Below are 12,622 nucleotides of genomic sequence, written 5' to 3'. Positions count from 1 at the left end.
CTCTGTTCAAACAAAGGACACGCGTCCGGGGACCCACTTTCTCCTCCTCCATCTGCACCAGAAACTCCACCATACAATGATCACTCTCCCCAAGAGGATCCTTCACCACAAGGTCCCTAATTCTACCCGCCTCATTACATAACACCAGATCCAAGATAGCTCACTCCCTCGTCGGCTCCAACACACACTGTTCCAGGAAACTATCCTGGCAGCATTCCAAGAACAACTCCTTGAGCCCACCGCGTCCAACATGGGTCGACCAATCTATATGTAGATTGAAATCCCCCATAACTACGGCCGTCCCATTCCTGCATGCCGCACTTATTTGCACGTTAACAGCCCGCCCCACCTCCAGATCATTATTTGGGGGCCTATAGACGACACCCACCAGCGTCTTCCTCCCTTTGCTGTTCCTAATCTCTACCCGCAACGATTCCACTTTCTGCTCCTTGGCTCCAGTATCATCCCTTGCTACCACCCTGATGCTATCCTTAATCAGCAGAGCTACGCCCCCTCCTTTTTCCTCCCGCCTATCCTTCCTAAACACTTGATACCCCTGGACATTCAGCTCCCGGTCCCTGTCACCTTGCAGCCACGTCTCTAATGGCCACCAGATCGTATCCATTTGTGCCGATCTGCACCACCAGCTCATCCACTTTATTCCGAATGCTTCGTGCATTCAGATAAAGTGCCTTCATCCCAGCCTTCACCTGGACCCTATTTGCCGTAACGCCACCAACCATACTCACGCCCCCTATTCCCTCTATTATTGGGACATCCTCGGCCTCTTCCTTTACCTGTACCTTCTCCTTAACTTTAGTCCCCGTAATGTCACCTACCCTTGCACCCTCCCCCCTCCCCTCCCCTCCCCCCCAATTAGTTTAAAGCCCTGTCTACAGTCCTCTTTACTCTATTCGCCAGCACTCTGGTCCCAGCATGGTTCAGACCAACCCCATCCCGCCCGAACAGGTCCCACCTACCCCAATACTGGTGCCAATGCCCCATAAATTCAAACCCATTCCTCCCACACCAATCCCTGAGCCACCCATTCACTTCCTTACTGCTATCAACTCTACGCCTGTCTGCACTCGGTTCAGGCAGTATCCTCAATCCTCATAGTGCCATTGGAACTCCAAGTTCCCGAAAGGCCTTGGTAGTTTCAAGCATGTATGGGCTGAGAGTGAGTGGCACAATCTGGCAATGAGGGCTTGGCTATCCTCAGTAAGAAGTTTCAAAACACTAGGTTAAAGTCCAACAAGTTTATTTGGTAGCACTAGCTTTCGGACCACTGCCCCTTCATCAGTGAGTCTCTGCAGCACTTGAAGCTTGTGCTATCAGATAAACCTGTTGGACTTTAACCTGGTATTGTGAGACTTCTTACTGTGCCTACCCCAGTCCAATGCTGGCATCTCCACATTCAGCTATCCTGACAGCGGCGTGGTTCAAAGTTTTAAAGATTATTCATATTCACGAGCTTTGGGATGTTCCTAGGAATCAATTGATTCCCATGAACCTTCCAACATATTTTCTGGCTCACTTGCTTTACTTTTGAGCTTCTGGGGATTCTCTTGAATGTTTGTGTAAGATGTGCGTGTTACTGATGTTTTTCTCTTTTAATCCACAGCTGCTTTGGTCCGCCTTGTTGTCCAACAAGGGGCATACACACGGTGGGTCGTGCAAGGGCTACTCTTGGATGTTTCGAGAGTAGCCTAGTGCTTCACGTTGTTAGTGTACGCTTAAACTGGACCAGCTGATAGGCAACATGACAGCTCAGTGACTATCACTGTTTGCTGTGCAGATACATGGATTTGGGTCAGTATCTGTGGGAGTTTGCGCATTCTGCCCGTGCTTGCGTGGGTTTTCTCCGGGTACTCCGGTTTCCTCCCACACCCCAAAGATGTGCTGTTAGGCTGATTGGTGTAACAAATTGTCCCTAAATTAGTCACCCCTCAATCTGGTTTCCAATGTGGTGTGCTGTAAGCGTAGACAAAAGTCATTGGTGGAAGAGGGAACTCTCAATGTTAAAATGGCAGCACGGGCTTGTTGGGCTGAAGGGCCTGTTTCCCATGCTGTGTTGTTCTTTGTTCTGTGTGTCACAAGTAGACTTACATTAACACTGCAATGAAGTTACTGTGAAAATCCCCTAGTTGTCACATGCTGGCACCTGTTCGCTTACACGGAGAATTTAGCATGGCCAGTGGGGAGGTTTCTTGTATTCTGCATTTGTGCCTGGGTTGTTGGATGTAAAGTCTGGGAAATCAGCAGTGGCAAGTGCTGAACTTCTGACGTCTTTGCTTCCTGAGGGTGCTGATCACTAACAGTGCAGTTCACCTGCTTTTTATGTATTGAGTCCTGGAATAGAGTCTTTACACTGAGAGGGAAAGCTCATTTTAAAGGAATAAACATTGCCTTTTTATCAATCTTCTGCTTTACATGGTGTTGGATGCAGCATTTGGGGAGCTTTTTTGTCCATTGGTGCTAATACTGTCTTTCCCCTGTCTGTGGAGAGTAAGATTGTACTCTACTTGGGAAGGACTGATCCGTTCACAGCAGAAAGCTCCTAGTTCTGCAGTGTTACTTGATCTCTGTTAGGGTGGTCGGGGCATTACAGCTGACCTGCAATGTAGCTCGCCAATGCTCATTGCTGAGACTGACTCAAAAGAGCCTCTGAAGGAGCAAGAAGTTCTTTGGAACCATATGCTAGCACAAATGAGTGCAGTAAGATGAGTGAAAATTTCTGAATGCTGCATGCAAGTTTTCTGTGGTTGAGTGCTCAATAGTGTGGCCAAGAATGTTCCACCCATTGCTAGCAGTGAAAGGAGACCTGCTGTTGAACAAGGATGGGGTGTGAGATCGGTAAATGTGGTTCTGAGTTATCAATCATATCTCTCAGCCCACAAGTTGTCAAATGTCAGCAAAGAGTAGTGGGTGTAAATGTGTAAATATTTAATCAGGCTGTTTAATTTTCCCTGCAATTTTGCTTTGAAACTGTAAAATAATAGCCTTAATGTACACCACATGAAAGCAAATGCAGCATCAATCCTGTACTTAATACTGCTGGACTGGGCATTGCAGAGTCATTGTTTTCAGCCCACATAACCACTATTTTGATTTTAATGGCATGATTCATCAAAATAAGCTAATACTGGGTTACTATTCTTAAGAGAACTAGATAAATAGGTTGTACAGTGACTAAAGATTTATGGAGATGAATAGCGATCTCTTATGCTTCATGGGACTGTGGGGTTAATAACTTGTCAGTCACTAAATTGGTATTAGCATCACCTGATTGTATTAACGTGGGGTAAAGCAGGAGATAAATCTACTAGAGTCTTTTGCTAATTGCTTCTCATTGAACTGAAATATCATGAATGGGTATTTAAGAACAGGATCGAGTTTGCTTATACTGTGCTTCCCATCTCTTGTGTGCTGACATCTATTGTCTGCATTCACACACCAAGAATGGCCACTTGGCTGACTTACCAGAAGGTTGGTAGATATATAATGTTGTGGAGGCCATTAGGCCAGGTGAAGAGAAGAAAAATAATTATTGACAATTTGGGTTAAAAAAAAAAGTTTAGGATGTTACTTTCCAATGTCCAGAGTCAATTGAGCTAGATGTAGAATACAGTAATAGGAAGACATTTTGCCTGGTACCCACCTAACTTGTGTACTTTGATATCAGCCACAGTTAGAAGTAGATCCAAGTCCTTTTTGAAAACTTCAGAAGTATTAACAAATGAACCAGCAACTCATTGCAATGATTGAATTCTTGACAGGAAGAATCTTTTAATATGTAGCAGTTCAGTGTGCACACAGCCTGTACGTGTGCTCTTCAACTTTCATAGATCAAGTTTATTGATTTATCCACATCGATCAGACCTAATCATTTTGTTGTTTTGAAGACCTCATTTAAACCTCCCCAAAATGTATGCTTTGCTACAGTAAAAAGACCCAGTGCTATCTATCAATCAATCAATCATGATAACTAAGAACCTTTATAATCCAGATATCATTTTAATGGCCCTCCACTCAACTTTTCCCAGGGCTTCTTAACACCCACCATATGGGGGGATTAAATTTAGATTTGGACAACATATTATAAATGAGATTTAACAAGTCTTCTTGCAAAGACAGTATTTGCTTTCATTAATTCATTTGGGGCACTATTTGATTCATGCACTATGAATGTTAAGTTTTCTCTGTCTCAACAGTTTTAGCTTTACAGTCCTGCATAGTTTACACATGCTTAATCTTAGCCATGGCCACATGCTTGACACTAGTTTTATATTTAAATGATGATTGCCAGACTTCAGGCTGTTTAGAATCACAGAAACGTTACAATGTAGAAAGACGTCCTTTGGCCCATTGTGTCCGCACCAGCTATCAAGCGCCCATCTATTCTCACCCACTTTTTGGCACTTGGTTTTAGCCTTACATGCTTTGGCATTTCAAGCGCTCATCTAAATATTTCATAAACGTTGTGGCGTTTCCCGCCTCAACCACTTTCAGGCAGTGAATTCCAGATCCCATCACCCTTGGTGAGAGTTTTTCCTTGCACCTCCTATAAACCTTTTCCCCTTAACTTAAAACTATGCCCCCTGGTTATTGACTCCTCTGCTAAGGGTGCAAGTTCCTTTCTATCCACTTTACCTATGCCCCTAATAATTTTATACAACTCAACAGGTTCCCCCATCAGCTTTGTGTTCCAAGGAAAGCAACCCTGCCTAATCAGTCTTCCACCTTCAACGATTTACGTACAGTGCTCCCAGGTTCCTCTACTCCTGCACCACCTTAAGAATTCAAACCCTTGGTTTTTATTGTCCATGCTTTTCTGACCAAAATCAATCATCTCTCATTTTTCTGCATTGAACTTCATCTGCCACCTATCTGTTCATTTCACCATCTTGTCTGACCTTTTGCAGTTCTACAATGTCCTTACAGTTTACAATAATTCCAACTTTTGTACCATCTGCAGACTTTGAAATTCTCCCCTGCATATCTAGATCTCGATCATTAATTTTTCAGGAAAAGCAAGAGTCCCAATACCTACCATTGGGGAACTCCACTGTTCTGTTTGTGATCTGTATTTCTCATTCAGGGCTCTACCTGCAATAACCACTATCATGTGAAATTGAAGTCATTTTCCCCAACATCTCCACCCAGCTCAGTAATTACAATTGTGAAGAGCAACAGGCCCAACGCTGATTTCTGTGGGCTCCACAAGTAGCTGCAAAGAAGTGTTACTATCAATGGCAACCTTCTGTCCAAGCAAATACAATCAATTCCTTACCAAGCCCAAGGTCTGCCCACCAGTTCCACAGGGTGCTTACCTTAAGTAGGCTATTGTGAGTAGTGTTGTTACCAAAAAAAACTGACATCTGGGGGTATGATGTCTGTCAGGCTTCAACCGGTTTAGCAAGACATGGCAACTATTTCTAACCGTAATGTTGAGATTTGATGAGCGCATCTCTGAAAAGGTGGTCATATAGTGAGTCTGATGCCCTCCAGTAACTTGCCTATAATCAAAGTTAAGTTCACATGCCTTTGGGTTTCTTGATTCTGACATGTTGCCCCTTTTGAATTTTGACAACAAGTCTATCAAAACATTCCCAATTCCTGTCATTTCTCTTGAGCCCACCTTAGGTTGATGCAGTTGTGTCCAGCAGCCTGGTCTGTTTCACCGCTATTTTATTCAGAGTTGTAAGGTGCTTTCGTTCAGCAATTTCAGCGTTACTGTACTCGTGTTACAGATAACTTCAGTGCTGTGTGCTGGAGCAAAGACTGATTAAGAGGTGGCTACTTAAAATCATGATTGTACCCTGTAAGTCCAGCTGAATCATCCCTGGAGGATCTTTCATGTCCTGGGAGACACTAGCTAAATAACACTGATATTGAGCTATATGTAACGCTGTCTTCTCCAATGATTTTTAAGCTGGTTCGATCATAGCTTTCAATGCCTTCAGTTGCAATTGACACCATCACTTCTCCTGAGGCTTGGTCGGTCTATTAAAACATATATTGTCAGTTTTGCCCCAAGTGTTCTACCCCATCCCACCCCATCGTTTGCACAGTCTGTGCTCGCGTGAGAAAATAAAGCACTTGCTTAACCCATTTTCTTTCCAATCGTTTATTGCGTGCATAAGTCTTTCAGTTATCCTGCCTTTAAGTGCTAAATTTATTTATTCTTTCATTGGATGGGAGCTTCACTTGCAAAGTAAACATTTATTGCCCATCCTCTCTTGTCCTTGAGAAGGTGCGCCACCTTTTTAAACCACTCTAATTGGTGTAGATATAGGATGCTATATGCTTTATTAGAGATAGAACTCCAGGCTTTTGTCAGGTTGGGAACTTGCAGGTGGCGGTGTTCCCATGCATCAGCTGCCTTTACACTTCTAGGTGGTAGATATTGTAGGCTTGGAACGTTATGTTGAATGAGGCTTGGTGAGTTGCAATGTATCTTGTAAATGGTACATGCCACTCACTGGTGGTGGAGGGATTGAATGTTTAAGTGGTGACGACTGGGTTGCTGATCAAATGGGTTGCTTTATCCTGGATGGTGTTGAGCTGCTTGAGTGTTGCTTGAGCCATTCAAGTCCAGGCAGATGGGAAAGATTCCATCTCGCATCTGACTTGTGCCACACAGATAATGGACAGGCTTTGCGGCGTCAAGAGGTGAGTTAACATTGGACTGTTAAATGTCCGACAGTAAGCATTACCACTGAAAAGTTTGGAACTGTGTTACAGTGTCTCATATATTTGGCTTTCCAAGCACAAGAATTTCCAATGTAGAATGCTACAATTTTGCTGCTGACCTTTGCTGCTGGATCATTTCTGTGGTTGGTTGTCATTCTGATCCAATGTTGTTGTCTTGTTAAATGCTTTTCAGAAACCTAATCTGAACACAATAGCTTTTGGCAGCACTGATTAGACGCTATCTCTCTCTCCTCTGTACCTGGTTGCAGCTCCTTTCTGCTTGCTTGAACAACAGTGTTTATCTTTTGCTGATGTCAACCTGTCCAAACATTTGGTGAGAGTGCACCCTGTAGGACACCACAAAAACCTATATTTAGATTTACTTTGCCATTCTCTCTCCAGCACAGTCAATAAAATGTCACATCTGTGTGGAATTCTACAAATAAAGCACATTCTTCCCCTGGAAATTTTGAGCTGATCTTTTGTACAGCCCCAGCAGTCTGCGTGTGAAATGTACAGTGTAGCCTCTTGGGCTAAACTGCCTGCACCATTTTAAGTTTATGTATCACTGCTCAATTTTAAAGCAGTGACACTTCCTGGTTGAAGACTTGGAGTGAAATCACTAGAAGCTCCACAATGCCATTGAAACATCTCTCTTTTCCTTTCACTCTGACTATTGATGGTGATTTTTAAAAACCCATCTGGTTCATTAATATCCATTAGAGAAGGAAACTTGCCATCTTTACCTGGCCTACTTGTGACACTAGACCATGGTTGACTCCTAACTATACTTAAAAGGACTTGGAAAGCCGTTCAATTGCGGGACCTAGGGATGGGCAACAAGATGTCCACTTCCCTGAAGGAATATTAAAAAAATACTCCTGAAAGACTTATAGCTACCAGTTTTTCACCTAAGTGCTTTATAGCTCAAGATTCTCACGAGACAACCCAAATTTTTTTGTTCATACCATGTGGGCCAACAATTACTGTCCACCTCAATTACACTTGAGATGAAAGTGGTGAGCTACTGGATAGATGAAATTTGTAATTATGTTGGTCAAGATTTTTCTCACTACACAATGTAAATGTTATATATTGAGATATTGGTGATTTCATTGCATTGGCTGTGTGGCACATGTCTCATGTATGTACTTGAAGCACCTGTTTCATTGACAGCAGTGATTATTGTCTATATAAATGGGTTTTAACTTGCTGTGCCATGCCTTTGGTCAAGGGTTCAGTCTCTTACTTGCTGTAGAGCTCTCTCTTGTACACTGGAGGCTTACAACTACATTTTGTTGTTAAGGTTCCTGGACTTTGATGAATTCTTGGTAGTTTTGATAATTTCCAATTTGAATATTTCACAGAAAAGAGTTACTCATCGCACCAAACAAGCAAAATCCAGGTGGCTGGTTAGGTTAGCTTCCACCTTCTTAATGACTATATCGATATATTTGTACATTTATATTCATACAACTCGTTCTGCATCTACCCTGTATACAGCAACAACACTATAGAATTTGTTTCATGGGCAGGTATGGGCACTGCCGATAATGTCCAGTTCTTTCATTGGAATATCTCAAGGATTACCATTCTTAAATCCCATGCATGTACAAATGATGGGTATTTTTTATTTGGTTGCATACTTGTGTCTGTTGACAGAGGCTAATGACTAATTTCAGAAAGATCCTGCAGACACTGTACCAATGCTAATCTGATATTGCTGCCAATGAAAACTGGTGCATAAGCTGTGTAAATTTTTGTTTTTTAAATTACTTCAAGCATGTATGGTATTGGGTGCAGTATGTTATATAGAGTTAAAAGGTTGAGGAGTGACTGTTGAAGTAATGCAAATGGTAGGGTTATTTTATAACACAACAAGAGGAGTTGCCCTTTATTTAGACTAATTTTAGTTTTTTAAGTACTGAAATGTAGTCACTGCAGTTTGGACAGATCTGCAAAAATGTTTTGATTCCGCATTGTTTTGCTACTTGAAGCCCTGTACATTGTAATAGATTACTTGAGATTTTTATGAATAAAGTATATTTTTGAAAAAAAAATTTTCCTAAATCAACTTCATTTGCATGTGTAAATTTAGCACTAGATGAATCCCATCTATTCAACACCCATCTGTCATTGTTTGGGCACAGAGTACTGTTACGTAGAACCAACACTGATTCTGAAAAGGTCATTGCACAAATTTGTTACAGGTCCTATTTACAGCCTTTGTTTGATCTGGTGATTCATTTATATATGGGGACATTGAATGCAACAGCAAAGAGATAATGAACCTATACAAGGCATTGATAAGAATGCAGTTTGAGTATTGTGCATAGGTCTCGTTACCCTTTTGTAAAGAGAATTTGAAAACCAGATTGTGAAGTGAAGCAATTTGCTGCTGAATGCGACATTTGTTTCCATTTGTAAATCCTCAGATAATGAAGCAGTCCATGTGTATGCAGTAAAACTTGGATGGCATTTGGGCTTGGCCTGATAGGCAGCCAGTAATATTCATGTTATGCTGGTCATATAATGGCCATGTCTTTGCATGACATTTGATATCATTGCCAAATTTCCCATTATCAACATCCTGAGGAGAGTTGAATGCTGTGACTATTTAGGCAAGGTAAAAAGTCTGACAACACCAGGTTTAAGTCCAACCGATTTATTTGATACTCACAGTGAGTGTACTTTCAAATAAATCGGTTGGACTTAAACCTGGTGTTGTCAGACTTTTTACTGTGTTTACCCCAGTCCAACGCCAGCACATCCACATCATGACTATTTAGGCGAGTCAGAGGCTGGTTAGTCTCGAGTAAGTGGCTCACCCCTCGACTCCCTAAGACCTTTCCGCCAATTACAAGCCACAAGTCAGGAGTGTAATGGAATGCTCTCCCTTGTCTGAATGGATACAGGTGCAGTAACGTTCAGGAAGGTCAACACTATCCAGGACAAAGCAGCTGATGGAGAGGCATTGGCATTGCAGTATTGTAACTGGAGGCCTGGACAAATATTCTGGGAGCGTGGTTTCAAATCCCAGCATGGCAGCTGGTGGAATTTCAGTTCAATTAATTAATAAATCTAGAATTAAATGCTCACCCCACTAATAGTGATTTGGGATTGTCATAAAACCCATCTGGTTCACCAAACCATTACAGTCAAAAGGAATGGTACAGGGTGGACCACCTGTTATCAACCTAGGCACCTCTACCCTATCTATGCCCCACAGTAGCACTGTCAACCTTGCAAAATTGTTCTTTCTAACGTCTGGGTGCTTGTGCCAAAATTGAAAAAGCTGACCCACAGACTAGTTGAGCAACAGTCTGGCATTGTCTGCAAGACTCGCTGAATATGACCAAACATCACCATCCCAGTATACATTCTGTCCCATTGGTGTCCTAGTGTTGTGAGACTTAGTAGAACAAACACACCAGAGGTGACAGCACTGTTGTATGTAGTCAAGAGGGAGTTGCCCTTGAACTCTGGACCCATGAAGTCTCATGGTATCGGGTCGATGTCCATCATCAAGAAGAATTCGGTAATACCACTGCTAACTGAGCTCGCTGAGTCATGAAGGAGATAGTTGTTAGCTGGGCCTGCGGTGGGTGGTGAGGGCAGCAACAAGAGAGAGAAACCTACTTCAACTCATTGCTACAAATCTACCTGTTGCAGATGTACTGGCCATGATAGTATCAATAGGAGTGACCACCACAAAGTTCTGTCTTCACATTGGGCATTTTCTCAATCATGTTGGCACTACCACTCATAAATGGAATGGATTTAGAACTGGTCAGTGCAGCTACAATACTTGCATCTATGTAAATATGTGGAAAATTGCCCAGGTTTGTGAGCAGGACAGATCCAACCCTGCCACATCGATCTACACTCAATCATTGGCAAAGTGATGGAAGGTGCCTATGAAGCGCTATCAAGTGGCACTTAGACAATAATGATCTGCTCATTGACACTAAAGTTTGGGTTCTGCCAGAGCCACTCAACTGATCTCATTGCAGTCTTGGTCCAAACGTGGGTAAAAGACTTGAACTCGCGAGGTGAGTGTGATTGCCCTCATTTGACTGTGCTTCATCAAGGAGCTCTAGAAAAACTGGAATCAATGAAATTAAGGGGGAAAACGATCCACTGGTTGGAATTAGGCCTGGTACAAAATGAGAGAGTTGTGGTTGTTTCAGTTTAATCATCTGTCCCAGAACATCACTGCAGGACTTATTCAGGGTTGTGTCCTAGTCCCAATCATTATTTTAATGGCCTTCACGCCATTTTGGGTCCAAATTGGGGATGTTTGCCCATGATTGCATGATCATTATTTGTGATGATTCAAACACTGAAGCAGTCTGTCTCCATTTGCAGCAAGACCTGGATAACGTTCAGGCTTGGGCTGATAAGTGGCAAGTAATATTTATGCCACAAATACCAGCCATGACAATCTCCAACAAGAGAGAGATTCAAACCATCCTCCTTTGACATCCAATTGAATTACTATCACTGATCTCTCACAATCAGCAACTTGGGATTGCCATTGACCATAAACAAACTAGAGCAGTCATTTAAATACTGTGGCACGTCAGAAGCTGGACATTCTGTGGTCAGTGGCACAGTGTTAGCACTGCTGCCTCACAGCACCAGGGATCAGGTTCGATTCCGGCCTTGGGTGACTGTGTGGAGTTTGAACATTCTCCCCATGTCTGAGTGGGTTTCCTCCAGATTCTTTGATATCCTCCCACAATCCAAAGATTGTAGGTTAGGTGGATTAGCTGTTGTAAATGGGTAGTATTTTGGCACAAGAAGGCAGCTCACCATTACCATCTCAAAGACAATTAGGGGATGCGCAACAGATGCTGGGCAAGCCAGTGACAGCAAACTTCTGTGAAAGAATAAATAAAACCTACTTGATTGACGATTCTATTCACTGCCTCCATCATTGGTGTATGAAGGGTACAGTTACCTTCTACAGGACGCACTGTAGTAACTTGCATGGCTTTATCAACAGCACCTTCCAGTTCTGATTACTACCACCTCAAATGATGAACAACTGGTGCATGGGAACACCATCTCCAAGTTCCATCCTGAATTTGACTTGGTCATTACAGGACTAGAGGGCACAGCCTCAAGATGGGGGGTGGGGGGTGCAGTTTAGATCAGAGTTGATGAGGAACTTCTTCACTCAAAGGGTGGTGAATCTCTGGAATTCTCTGCCTGTTGAAGCGGTGGAGGCTACCTCGCTAAATATATTTAAGTCACGGGTAGATAGGTTTTTGATAGACAAGGGAATTAAGGGTTATGGGGAGAAAGCGGGAAAGTGAATCCACTTCAGATCAGCCATGAACTTAGTGAATGGCGGGGCAGGCTCGAAGGGCTAGATGGCCTACTACTCCTATTTCTTATGTTCTTATTACTTCAACTTCCTGGTTCTTCCTACCTATCAGTATTCTGGAATACATTGTGTGTTGTGGTGGTTCAACGAGAAGGCTATCCCATTTTATTGAGGGCAACTAGGGATGGGGAATAAATGCTCACCTTGCTTGTGACGCTCACATGCTGAGAAATTAAAAAATGAACACGTGAAGTATCATCTTGGCAATAAATAGGATGATGGTAGAGGAACAAGGCTGTAATTGAGAAAGCAGGCTTGAAAATTCTGTCTAACTTCAGTAGCCGTGGCCAAACATGTCCAGAGTATACTATGTTAGTAATGAACAATCATTTAATTAAGCAAAAATGACAGGAGTGACAGCCTGGGTGGGGTGCTGTAACTAAAATAAAACATCTACAGGGAACTTAACTGATTACATTAAAATGGCATTCCTGGGAGTGGTGATGCACCCCAACTCCCACAGAGCCCAATGATCGTGGCAAGTCTGAAGCATAACCGGTGGATGCCTCATGCTTCCCCTCCCAGGCTGCCCGG

At 42.7% G+C, this 12,622-nt stretch overlaps 1 protein-coding gene across 1 annotated transcript in view; it reads left to right on the top strand.

Moving 5' to 3' along the window:
- The window catches only part of snd1 (staphylococcal nuclease and tudor domain containing 1), a 907,822-nt gene that overhangs the window by 63,433 nt on the left and 831,767 nt on the right, over positions 1–12,622 (top strand). The window lies entirely within an intron of this gene.

The sequence above is a fragment of the Carcharhinus amblyrhynchos genome, chromosome 19, assembly GCF_965287045.1.
Source record: "Carcharhinus amblyrhynchos chromosome 19, sCarAmb.v2.hapA, whole genome shotgun sequence".
Classification (NCBI taxonomy): domain Eukaryota; kingdom Metazoa; phylum Chordata; class Chondrichthyes; order Carcharhiniformes; family Carcharhinidae; genus Carcharhinus; species Carcharhinus amblyrhynchos.
This window is presented reverse-complemented; position numbering and strand designations above follow the sequence as displayed.